This window comes from Puma concolor, chromosome A3 (genome assembly GCF_028749965.1).
Source record: "Puma concolor isolate L17-30 chromosome A3, mPumCon1.1.hap2, whole genome shotgun sequence".
Classification (NCBI taxonomy): domain Eukaryota; kingdom Metazoa; phylum Chordata; class Mammalia; order Carnivora; family Felidae; genus Puma; species Puma concolor.
Genome location: NC_141669.1, coordinates 99,958,166 through 99,972,205, shown reverse-complemented (window position 1 = coordinate 99,972,205; position 14,040 = coordinate 99,958,166). Strand labels below are relative to the sequence as shown.

The following is a 14,040-nucleotide window of genomic DNA, read 5'->3' as shown; positions in this document are numbered from 1 at the left end:
GGACACCATAAGTATAATAGTGAATTCAATGAGGTAATGGACATGAAAAACACTTTGACAATGAAACAAAGTTTTATGCTAATGCCAGCATCCATGGTTATTATGCATTTATTATCACCTTTTTCCAATTCTTACCAACTGACTAGGTTAGAACAAGTTCAAGGAAGGCAGGGCCTCATTTCTGGAAGTTGACTTTAATTTGTTATTTAGGTAAAATATGATTACGGCTCTTCCTAAATGTACAAGTAAGCAGGATAACATTTTTCATGTGAACACTTTATGCCCATTCATGTTCATGTGTTGGTACAGTTATATTAATTCTATGTGATATTTTCCCTCCAGTGCTACTGCTTTTGAAACAGCATAATAAAGTGACTTCTGCTAAATAAATAGGCTTGCTTACAATAACTGATAGTTAAGTGAATTTATGCGGGAGGCATTTTGGTGCTGTGGACCAAATTAACTCGCTGAAAATCCATTAACTTTAAGGCTCCAGATGGATATTTAGGATAATTTCTGAAGTACAAATGTAAAAGTCATTGTAGAATTTTCTTTGGCATATGCATGGAATTTCCACCATGGGCCCATTTAAAAAATCAATATCATAATAATTACAGCAAAGCAAAAAATAACAAAGCATTATGTGCATGATCAAAAAGATGCAACTGAAAAGTCCAGCCTCTCCAGAAAAATGAAATATCTGTAATTAGTATCTTCAGTTTGCGTTGCTCCCTGACACCCCTGAATTTAATGGTAAATCATGCTGTAGCCTCTCTGAATTCAACATTAGTAATGATTGTGGTTTCATGGCATTAAAGGAGGAATATGAAGGGTGCTCTTTCCGGATTCAAACATCTCCACTCCTGCTTGATATGCATAATCTCGACCCCACCCCTCACAATCCACTTCATTTGGGTATTCTCTCTTGGCAACCGCTAACTACCCTCTGCCATCTGCCTGCAGATATTTGAGTGACGAAAGTGCGCATTGCTTAAAGAGAAAATTTTATATTGCTTAAGAGAAAACTATGATAGGAGCAGAAACCTAGATCATGTAGACATTTTGCTAGTGCTGCCAGCAAAGGGACTGACAGACTCATTCAATTAATCAGTTGACGAGGAGGCATTTGGTGACATGATACAAATCCCTGTGAGGATCCGATCTGCCAAGCCTTATGAGAGACACTCGGCTAGTATAATTACAAGGTCTCTGCTGTCAGGAAGCTTATAACTCAGTTAGGAAACACAATGACCACATAAAATGTCATCATCAGCCTATCAAACATCCCTCCTTCCTTTGGGTCCCCATAATCGCTAACATTTATTCAGCACTTGATGTGTGCTTAGCACTCTATGCAGATCATTCTTTATTCCTTGCAGCAGCCTGTGAGGTGGGTGAGAGCATAACCCCCATTTTACAGATATGAAAACTGAGCTTTAGTGAAGTTGAGTAACGTGCCCAAGGTTATGCAGCTAGCAAGTGGTGACAGCAGCCTTCGTAAGCAGGCGCTGAGCCTGTGCTGTCCACCGGCATTGTGATATTTGTGTAAGGGCTTATCTTTTCTGTTGAGGAAAATCATGAAAACAGGAAATTTCTGTCTCACATATCCTGTGTCCTCCATAAACCTTGCCATTGTTTGCAGAATGAATATATACATTCCACTCAATATTTATTGAGTGTCAGCTCCATATTTAATACACAGTGACATGTAAGAAGATAAGACAAATGATAAGGCAGTACAGAAAGACCTCATTAATGAATCAGGATACATGCCAGCAGCAGATTTTTTTTATCAGAAATATGGTGAAGAATAGAAATTTTTATGGCAAGCATAAAAGTATGTTGCAGGAAAATTATTTTATGGAAACATCATCAAAAAGTATCCTGATAATTGCCCAGAGCATCATTAGTAGGAGAGATCACACTTAATGGTACTCATTTACAGTATACTCTAATTGGCTAGTAAAACTACTGTTCTCAAAGTCAAGGTGTGGGAGATGTACAGGGTTGAATAATGTCCCTCCTAAGTTCTTGTCCATCTAGAATCTCAGAATGTAACCCTATTTGGAATAGAGTGTTTGCAAATATAATCGATTAAGATGAGCTCATGCTGAATTAGAATGGGCCCTAAATTCAATGACTGGTGTTCACATAAGAAGGCCATGTGAAAATCATGTGAGGAAGTACTGACCACCTGCATAGAAATGTTCAGGGGTCAGGGATGTTTGTTTAAAATGCTGATTCCCAGGCACCACTCCAAACCTACAAATTGTAATATCTATGAGGGAAATCAACATTTATCATTTTTACTTGGAGCTCTGATGCTTGCTAAAGTTTGAAAACTATGACTTTTGGTGATGTGAAGAGGTATGAGGCATAGTAACTCTCTCTCTGCTTACTTCTTGGTTAAGGGGTTGAGTCATATAAGGTAACTTAACAAGGGATAATATTACTTGTGGCAAAAAAAAAAACAAAAACAACAACAACAACAAAAAAAACCCAGTCTAAATGTGCAGAGGAGTGGAGGCCATTGTGAATGGAAGTACCATAGGTAAACGTGTTAGGAATTCACAAATCTTATTTTGGCCCCAAACTTCAGAACGTACTGAATACCCTGGAAATATTCAATGACATCTGCATGGTTTGCATGCAGACCAAACCAAACTTTGTTAAGAGTGATGACAGGATTTATTCAATTGTCACTATGTCGTGATTACTTCACACTCATCATCCCCTTGGATATTCTAGACAACTCTTTACTGTCAGTCCATCACTAGTCCTATTTCACTGATGAAAATGCTGAGATTAGAGCAGTTAAACAATTCACTAGAAGAGACAATGTGAGTACGTGGCCAAGTCCACATACAAAATCTGGACTGTCTGGATTTAGGCTACCGCCTTTACTCTTTTCCATTCTACTACAGGCTCCAGAAGAGATCACCATTTTTGTGAAAGCCACATGGCTTGTCTAAACTGAGTCTTGTTGATAGATGGATTGGGTGGACACGAACTCATGGAGTAGACGTGCCATCACTTCCAGGGGCCTCAATTCCCACAGAGATTTAGGAAAAATAACATTTTTTACTCTAAAATAGGAACAAATATATAATTGAGTAGCATTTTTAAAAATTAAATATGATTTTAAGATAGAAAGATATATGTTTAAGGAAACTTCTCAATTGACCAGAATTTTTCAGGCCATCATCAGTGATCTGGGATCTGGGATGATCCCATTTAGACCTGTCAGCATTCTAGGCTCTTTACAGCCAATACTGAGAAGTAATCTCACAAACTCCCTCGCTGATTTTGTCCCACACTGAACTGCCTGGATGTCACGTACATTTTATTCATTTGCCTTAATTAGTCCTTCTCCATTGATTTCTACATTATTTTGCCTCTCTAGTATATTCTGCAAAATGGAGGCATGCATAGAAATGTATTTACTTTATGGTGTAGGGATTTTCTGAAATCTGAGCACCCTTTTATTTCTACTGCATTTTCCCAGTGGGTGGCAATGAAAGTGTTGTTTTAGTCCATTTTGGCAGAACAAACTAATTTCCTGGTTGGGTACCAAAAGAAAAAAAAAAAAGGTCTTTCCACTACTCAGCACCATAGCAGTCTTATGTAAGCTCATGACACATGCAGTTTAGAAAGATCCTGTTAACCATTTCAGACCCACTAACTACAGAAGCATGGCTAAAAGTCAGAGTTGTTGACTGACATAGAAAATATATAGGCTGTTGCATGACTAGACTATTTGCTAAAATTAATATGGTAGCAGCAAGATCCTCAACATCAATGTGGAAACAAATGCAATTCCCTAAAACCCAGGATTTTTATCAAAGTGGACCTCAATATAGTTGAAACATTTATTGCTTCTGTACATTCAGTTCTCCAAATATTTAACTTGAGAGTTAAGTACACTTTAAATAATTTAGTTTCCAGAATGTGTGTATGTTTCACAGCTTAGAAATTAAATTAAATAGAAAAAAAATAGAATTCTGGTTAAAGTTTTTCAATGCACACATCATCAGTGGCTCTTTCCAAATACTTCTTACATCTGTCCACAAAATAAAAACTTGGCTTCCCCTCCCCAACCTTCCCGAAAGTATAACATAGAGAATTGGTTTGCTTTTAATGAATAAATCATCCTGTGAAGTTCATGGAATAAATTAATACTTCAGGTGGGAAGTTGAATGTGGACTTCTGGCAGTGTTATTTTAGAATTGTGTCTCTCCAAGCAATTGAGTAGGTTACTCTACATTGTGCCAATATGCCAATTGTACTGCACATCTTTCTAATTTGGGCACTTCCTCTCCTTCCATGGTTGGAAGGAACATTATTATATACAGCACTGATGTGGATAAAGCATCGTTTTCCTGCTGAAAATGCAAACAAGGTCTTTATTTTTACTGCTCTTAAATTTGACCTGTAACTGGCATTAAAAGCATCAGTTAAAACCAGGAAACAGCCAGTGCAGCATTTAGCATCACAGATGCTGGAGCAGAATCAAGTCTAGAAGATAGACTTTTTTAAAGGATTACAGCAGCAGACGTTATATAACAAGCCTCAGTATAATGGTGGGACATCTGTTGGCTATTTTCAGAAAACCATCATTCTATCACCCTTATTAAAATAATCTTAGTGGATACTTGACTTTTATTGTTCTTTTTTCTCCGTATGCCCCCTCCCCCAGTGATTAAAGAAGTTGATAAGCAGTTTCGACATTCTAGTCTTATCTGCCTTTTCCATTTCCTTTTTCTTTGTTTTTGTTTCTGGTTGGTTGGTTACTCCTTTGTTGCTTTTTAAATTGTTTTGCTTTGCTTAAAAAAAAAAAGACTGTCTAGTAAGAAATTAGAGTGACAATAGTTATTTTGCAGGTAGAGTTCTTATTGACCTGTGTTTACGCATCTGAAACCAGATGCCTCAGAGTCCAGCACAGAAGTGTTCAGTAACTATTAGTTCTTTTCTTTTCCCTTCCATGCACCTCAGAAGATTTTGATATTCATAATGGATTTGGTTTTAAAATGTAGAATTTAAAAGATTGAATTATGCCTTACGAATATAGTATCCGAATCTATGTATCTATCATTTACCTTTATCATACAAATGTGACAATATACCAAACATGCTGATGTTATGTCACTAAGTCATGATTTTCTGGAGAGTAAGGCTGCAGCACCGTGGAAGCTTATGGAACAGTGTGTGAGGGGAATACTTGAAGCCACCATACAACTAGCCCATCTTTCTAGAGGATCAGCAAAGATTGGAGGAGAAATGCTGCTTTTATGTACATCCAAGCATTTACATTTTACATAGTCCATTAAACAAAAAGCCATGTGACAAAACTCAAAATTAAATAAAATTTTGCAGGAGGCACCTTGGGCACCAACTCAAGTCCCTGAGGGAGACAACCATCCTCAGGGGTTGATAAATATTTAAAGGGAACTTAATTGATACGACCACTGAAAGTTGTGAGTTCAATTTTCAAAATATGAAGTGGAGATCAGCCTTATCTGAACCTGTCAGGGTGATGACAATGTGGCTTAGAAAGATGGCCCAGAGGGTGGACATACCACAGAAGGTCAGAAGGAGGGTAGTAAAGGCTACTTCTTCTGGAGAGAGAGCCAGAGGCCAACACTTACACCTTTTTCTCAAATGGTCTTTCTTTTTGGGGTCCCCAAGTCAGGGAGCTGTGATTGGGTCATTCAAAGCCTTCTGGTCCAGTGGAGCAGTAGGATTGAGGCCTTTTTCTCTGCCTTAGGTTGGCTACATCACTAGGTAGAAAGAAGACTAAAGAAAAAGGCAGTGTCTCCCCAGGGATTTACAGTCTAGTTGGGTACAGGTTCCTTTATCTGGCATTCGAAGAAAGAGCTGATAAGAAGTAGTTACAAGTAGATACAAATGCAAAGTAAGAGTCCTTGGTTGGAAGCAGATCACTCTCCAGGAGAAGATAGAGGGTGGCTGAAAGGAGGGACAGATGAAGCACCCTTTTCTCTTCCTTTCTCTCTTTTATACACTCCACACAAACGCCCACCCACACATGTGCCCCCACACACACGCACACATCACTGCTGCCAACCCCCAGCCCTCAGGGGGCATTTTGTATAGAACTTCTTCAGTTTGCTACTTCTTTGTTGTATGAGACTTGAACCTATGGAAAATTACTCAAGAGTGATTGTTCTCTTGGGCTTTGCCTTTGAACAAAAAGATTCTTTCTTGTGGGAGTGGGAGGGACACCAGCTTGAGAAAAACAGCTATTGTCCTCACAAAAATGCTCTTTCGGATGATATGTTAATGAGATTCTTTTGAACTGTCAATGATATCTGCATGCGTGTCACATGCTAATGGAAATGTTGAGAAAATGGGAATGCATATGAGGGGTTTGCATAGTTATGTGGTGGCCCCCATCCCTTGGGCATCGTGACCAGGCTTCTGAGCCATCTCGTCACTTGGCATAGCATTCCTATTTTGAGGAGAGATATTTATTTATTTTTAAGGTCATGATTTGTTGGCTTTTTATAAAACACTGCCCGCCGTGGGCAACCTCATAAGCAGCAATGAATGACAATTCTTCCTTGAAATTTTTAATTACTGTGACAAAAAAAGATTAATTACTAACTTTTGTAGCTGAACCACCTCTGCAGATGTTCTTAATCAAATAAAAGAAAAAGGAACCAGAGTGTTCTCAGAAGCAGGAGTATGAAATGTACAATAGAGGATTGCAGCTGGGTTAGCTGGGTTGATACTTAGCTGCATGAGTGCTTGATAAACAATAGCTCCATCATTGGCAGGGTAATTTCATGTCACAGACTACATTGTGAAAAAGAACTTTGAGTCTAAAGACCTATTCCTGGCACTGTCTCCTCAGTTGAAGGGTACCGAGGGCATCATGCAAGTGTGAGCAAAACATGGGAAGGAGATACAGACCTTAACTGAGTTGGAAGCTGAATTATATTAAATTAACCTTCGATAGGCCGGATACTGAGAGGATAAGTTGATATTTGACCAATTTGCTTCCTCTTTTCTTCTTGATTTGGGTTCTCCCAAAAGCAGACCCTGAGATAAGAATTAGTGCAGGTAGATTATTTGTGGGTGAAGGAGGGATAAAGAAGGTGAACATAGGGCATGTAATCCAGCCACCACCCTCAGAAACCAAGCATTATTTCTCCAAGCATTAAGAAAACCATTAGGCACAGAAACACAGATGCTTGGGTGTTCTGTGGCTTGCACTACTAAGACCTCCTGAGAGAATAAGGACAGAGCATCGTAGTACATGTCAACAACACCTCTCTAGACCACATGGACTCACTTTCTCTTTTATGGATTTGTTAAAATCCCTCTAAGTAGCCCACCTCTTACATATAAGGAAATTGATTACTCTTTTTTTAAATGTCTATTTATTTATTTTGAGAGAGCGAGAGAGCACAAGCAGGAGAGGGGCAGCAAGAGAGGGGAAGAGAGAATCCCAAGCAGGCTCCACGCTGTCAGCACAGAGCCCGACACAGGGCTTGAACTTAGGAACCGTGAGATCGTGACCTGAGCCAAAATCAAGAGTCGGACACTTAACCAACTGAGCTACCCAGGTTTCCCAGAAATTGATTACTCTTGTATAAAAAGATACATCTAGCATCAGAAACAAGAAATACATCTACAGAAATGTGTCTCAGCTCTGAGAGACTTCAGCCACATTGAGACAGACCTTACCCTGACTTGTGGCTTTCATTGCACAGTTGCAATGGGCCCATGGGCCGAGTTTCCAGTCCTCAGAATAGAGGACACAAAGAGCTTTGAGAGACTCATTTCCCAGGAGTGAGTGGCAGATGGAATCCCAATCTCAACAAATATGCTGTCACTTTATTTAGGACACATGTATCATTTATGTTGACTTTGAATGCTCTTTTGAAACCAATCCTGGCCTCTTTACCATTGATCTGCCCAAGCACAGAATATGGTGGCTTCTCCACAAGAAGCTGATAGCAGACTTAGCTGTTGGGCAGACCTTAGCCTTCATGTGTGACTGTCATTTGCATCACTGAAAATGATGTACAAAGTGGGCATGAAAAGAAAATCATTCAGATTGCCAAAAATAGAGGTCATAGGTCAAGTTTTCTGGGAAGCAGACTGAGAAGGATTTGCAAGCCAGAGGTTTATTAGCTCATGCTTTGAATCAATACCTGGCAGGGAGAAGGATGGAATGAGGGAAACGGGATTGAGAAGAGGGAGAAGTTGAACCCATCAGGAGCTCTGATGCTGAGAAGATGTATTTATCTGCTGGGTTGCCATGAAAAAGTTTCACAGATGGGGTAGCCTCAACAACAGAAATTTATTTTCTTATACTTCTGGGGGCTAGAAGTCCGAGATCAAAGTGTTAGCAGGGTCAATTTCTCCTTGGCTTATAGATGGCCATCTTGTACCTGTGTCCTCACATTTTCTTCCCTCTATATGTATTGGTGTCCCAATAACATATTTTTAAAAAATATTTATTCATTTTTGAGAGACAGAGCATGAGTGGGGGAGGGACAGAAAGCAGGGAGGACCGAGGATCTGAATCGAGCTCTGTGCTGACAGCAGGGAGCCTGACGCAGTGCGGGACTCCACCTCATGAACTGTGAGATCATGACCTGAGCCAAAGTCAGAAGCTTAACCGACTGAGCCACCCAGGTGCCCCACTAATCACATCTTCTATGAGGACACCAGTCCTATTGGATTAGATCCCACCCAATGATCTCATTTTACCTTAATTACCTCTTTAAAGACTAACTCCAAATACAGTCATATTCTGAGGTCCTGAGGGTTAGGACTTCAATACATGGATGGGGTGGGGCCCAATTCAGCACATAACTTCAGAGTTGCATCAAATTGAGGGAAGCAGTCTCAGCCTTTGGCCTGTCGCATGAGTCAGTCATTGGATGCAGGCTGACTTCAGGAAGAGGGTCAACTAGGGTGAGGTGCTCTCTTTGGCAGAGAACAGTCCTCTGTCAGTATCTCCTCAGAGCTGTCAGCCACCAGCACCTCCAACAATGGGAAGAATGAGTGCTCTAGTCCTGAAAGGAGGGAGCAGATCTGAGCAGCACAGCACAGCACAGCACTCTGTCCAATATGAAAAAGAAACCTGTTGTTTGTCTTCCATTGACATTTCCACCCAGTATCTCCCAAGATCATGTCTTTGGTTACAAAGTCGGAGCTTGCTATATTAGCATTTAGAACTGTAGGTCTTAAGCCTTGTGTGCCTGCATCTTTTCTTTGCTAAACATATGGAGCAGCTTCAAGGACCATGACAGATGTGTCATTTGCGAGGGTGTCCGTGTTGATCGATAGGAAGCAAACTTGGAAATTAACTTGTACAAATGAGCCCGAAGCTAAAATCAAAATAACTTCTGGTTTTTCAGATACATGGACATTTTTTTTCATGTAGAGTTGAAGAAAAGTCAAAAAGAGCAATTTATCAAACCAAAACAACAAGACTGAGTTGTGCTGCCACAGAGTAATGACAGATGAACTGAGTTTGCAGAAAGCCCCCCAAAATAAAAGATTTCTTTTATGCATGCAGAAGCAATTTCAAAATGCGAAAATGCCCTTTGAGTGTTTATGGATTATAAATGTTCTCCAACTCATCCAAAAGTCTCTGGGAACATGAGAGCAAAATCTTCCCATTCTGTAATTTGGAGATTGAACAACCAGCTTCTGTGGTGGAAGGCACAAATATGAACATGCTTAATATATCTTCAAGAACCTGAAGAATGATATTCAGTGGCATTTGACAAGGATATTAAAATATCAGGGCATAGACTTCTATAGGCTCTTGTGAAATCTTCTTTATTACTGCAGCTCAACTCTTCCCCTTCTCTGGCTGATATGGTCAGACAAAAAAAAAAAATTAGCTCTTTTCTATATAATATAGGCCATTTTTGTAAATATTTCTTTTAAGACAGAATTCCCCAGCAAAGTTGTAACTGGAATAAAATGGCTTTCAGCATAACAGTCAGAAAAAGTGCCTCCAGTGTTCCCCTATCTGGATCATACTTTTCCTTGATCTGTTTGAAAAGTTCAGGGTAGAAATAAAGGACTCACCAAGTGAACAGTGATTATATCAATAGGCCAGCAGTTTGCTAGGTATTCCAGGTACCTTATGAATAAGGACTTTATCAATAAATAACCAATGTTTATGGAACATTTACTATATGTCAGACTCTTTGCCAGGCACTTCAGATAAAATATCTCATGTGGTCATTAAAGCCAACTGTAGCAGGTAGGATTCTAAGAGTCTCCCAAGATTCCAATGTCTGGTGTACATGCCTTCTCCCAGTTACTCAAACAACCACATAGGTACTGCCGTGAAGGGATTTTGCAGATGTCATTAAGGTCCCCAAACAGCTGGCCTTAATATAGGGAGACTCCAGGTGGGCCTGACCTAATTACAGAAATTCTCTAAATCTGGTCAGATATGAAGGAAGTCAGAGATTCAAAATCAAGAAGGATTTGATACACTTTTCCTGGTTTGAAAGTGGAGGTGGATGTCTGGCAAGTAATGCGGTGGCCTCTAGGAGCTGAGAGTGATCCCCAGCCGACAGCCAAGGAGGACATGGGAACCTCAGTCCTACAACTGCAAGGAACTGAATTTCTGGCAAAAACAAGGATGAACTTGGCAGTGGATTTCTCTCCATAGCCTCCAGACAAGAATTCAGTCCAGCTAACACCTTGATTTTACCTTTATGATACCCTGCTCAGAGAACCCAGTTACACCATGCCAGTTATACCAAATCTTTGACCTACAGAACCATAAGCTAATAAGCAGGGGTTGCCGTAGGCCACAGAGTTTGTGGTAATTTGTTATGCAGCAGTGGAAAACTAATATACCAACCTCCTCAAGGTCAACATTTCCATTTTAAAAAAAAATTTTTTTTTTTTTTAACGTTTATTTACTTTTTTGGGACAGAGAGAGACAGAGCATGAACGGGGGAGGGGCAGAGAGAGAGGGAGACACAGAATCGGAAACAGGCTCCAGGCTCTGAGCCATCAGCCCAGAGCCCGACGCGGGGCTCGAACTCACAGACCGCGAGATCGTGACCTGGCTGAAGTCGGACGCTTAACCGACTGCGCCACCCAGGCGCCCCAACATTTCCATTTTAGAGATAAGGAGACTGAAGCTTAGAAAGGTTAAGTGGCCTGCTCAAAGTCATGTCCAGATTGGAACATAGGCATCTAGTTACATGGAGGTGATTGGGTGTGAGAGGAAGAAGCCTCACATATGTCCCCGATGGCTACTCCTTTGTGTGCAAACCTTGTCCACTCTTCTCCCCTTGACTACCCCTGTGAATAGATGGGGTAGTTATTCCCTGGATTAAGTCAAAGAGATTTTTGTAGATGTAATCAAGGCATTTAATCAGTTGTGTTGATTACAAGGGAAAATGACCTGGTTGGCTTACCTAATTAGGTGGACTCTAAAAGACTTCAGAGTCTGGAGATGGAGAAACTCATAGAGACACATTCTTGCTGGCCTGAAGAAAGAAAGCATCCAGGTCCTCAACGGCCTTTCAGGGCCCCCTGGTGGTGGCCTGTAGAAGCTCCAGGCTGTCCCTGGTTGACAGCTAGAAAGAAAACAGGGACCTCAGTGCTACCAACATAAGTAACTAAATTCTTCTAGCAACCTGAATGAGCTTGCAAGGAGGCCCCAGCCTCAGGTAAGAAGTACAGTGCAGCTAACACCTTGATTATAGCTTTTGAGACTCTGAGCAGAGGACCCAACACCATTGGGCCCAGACTTTTGACCTACTTGCAGAAGCCATGAGGCAATGAAATTTGTTGCTTTCAGACGCTAAGGTTGTAGAGATTTGTTATGCAGCAACAGAGAACTAATACACTGGGAGAAGGACCGGTTGGTCTCCTTTATTCCACCTGTTGTAGGAGGGGCTGCCAGCACCCAGACATCCCAACTTCTTGTTTTTGTTCTTTAGTTAATCTGTAGTGACCTTGTCCCTTTGTTACTCCATTTAACCTCGATTTACTCATAGCACCAAGCATGCTCCAGTCGTCCTGGTCTTCTACCTCCCTCAAAACCTGTCCTTCTACAACTTTGATGCTTAATCCCTGAAATTTCATTCACTTGTTAGCAGCAGCCACTATTCGGTGAAGATACCCCAATATCCAAGCTAGTGCATGGTGAGGCTGCTAGATTATCTTTCAGGAAGGCTGAGACTTCACCCCCATTGCCCATCAGGCTGCATTTACACTGGATAACCATCCATCAGTTCTTAGTTAAAGTGGTATTTGCATGTACACCAAATATTTAAATGTTTGTCATTTGTCACTGGGGAAGACAATTACATTCGTCAGACTCCATTCATTCTCCCAGTCTCACTGAACACAGGATAATCTTGGCTGTGTCAGCTGCCCTAAGACTGGTAGCCGTGAAAAATGGAGGTCAGCTATAGATACTCCAAACCTGTTCACTGTGTAACCCTCTTCAGGGGCAGTGGACATGATGCTGAAAAAATTTAATAGAACTCATGTTATCATGTTTATGGGGCATAAAACCCCCCACTGTGGATTAATGGCTATCTTGGTGTAAGAAATACATCTTTACTCCTAGAGGCCTTGATGGGTGAACTACAGTTGGCATCGGTGGAAATATAGAGAGAGATTGCCTTTAGAAGGTCAGTTTTAAAGGACTTTTTTGACCTCAAAGTCAATGAAAATAGATTTTTGATTGTTGACCAAGACAACTGTAACAGAAAACTTTCAACCTTTAAAAAGATTCTTATTGAAGTATAACATACAGAAAAGTACACAGATCCTAAGTGCGCTGCTTGATGAATTTCCACAAACCGAATACATCCATGGAACCAGCACCCAGATCAAAAACCCAGCATCCCAGGTACTCCCCTTGGTCTGTTTTCACCAACCTTCTCCCCAGAGTAATTGCTATAGTAACTTCTAACACCATGGATGATTTTGACTATTTCTCTAGCATTTTTGAACTGTATAGAACTAGAATCATCCAGTGTGTCCCCTTTCTTTCTGGATTATTTTACTCAATGTTCTGTTTGTTTATAAGATTTTGTGTATTTGAAAACTTCCTATTCTCATTCCTTTCTAATATCCCACTGCATGGGTAGATCACAACTGTTTATCCATTCTACCATTTTAGGCATTTAAGTAGCTGCGAGTTTGAAGATATTACAATTAGTGCTGCTACAAATATGGTGATATGTGTCCTTTTGTGAAGATATATACATATTCTTCTGGATGTTTACCTAAGAGCAAAATTGGATGGTAAAATGGGATAGCACAAATTCAGCTAATTTAGTGGATACTGCCAAATAATTTTCCAAAGTGGTTGCACCAATTTTTACTCCCAAAAGCAGTACAGGAAAGTACTTGTTAATTCACATTTCTGCCAACACCTGGTATTGTCTTTTCACTTAAAAAAAAAAAAAAGCCCTTCTAATTTTTAATATATTGCAATTTACAGACATCATCATTGTTTCTATTCTGAAACTAACAAACATCAGCACTGAGTTCAAAAGGCATTGCGTTCAGCATAGTATCATTGGATGAGATGACAGTTGGTGACAAATGCCTTGTACCCTTTATATAGCTCCTTTCTTCTTTGCAAAAGCACTCAGGCTTCTCTATAATTGTGTTCTCTGGTCTTCTGGCAAACATAAAGGAAAGTCTGTCTCTCAAAAAAAGTTATTTTTTTTGGTTCTGGAACTAAAAACCCTCGAAAAATATCTGCCATGTACTTAATTTTAGTCAGGTCTATTTGCCTAAACATGTACTCTGCAAATATTTACAAAATTCCTATTATGCATCAGGACATACACTATGCACAGGTAATACAAAACTGAGCACCACCAACTTGTCATAGGATTCTGGTTTAAGGCAGAATGAGGACTACATTAAGTTGTTAATTCCTAAAAATATAAATGTTGCCCCATGTATTATTTACAATTATGCTGTAGCCTGAGGACCCATCTGAGTTTCCTGACAACTTGTTCATAAAAGAACAAAAAATGTGTGAGTCATTTCAAGTAC

General features: G+C 40.1%; 1 protein-coding gene across 1 annotated transcript in view; it reads left to right on the top strand.

Moving 5' to 3' along the window:
• MACROD2 (mono-ADP ribosylhydrolase 2) overlaps window positions 1-14,040 on the top strand; it is a 2,047,210-nt gene that overhangs the window by 1,858,586 nt on the left and 174,584 nt on the right. The gene's annotated exons all lie outside the window — the stretch shown is intronic.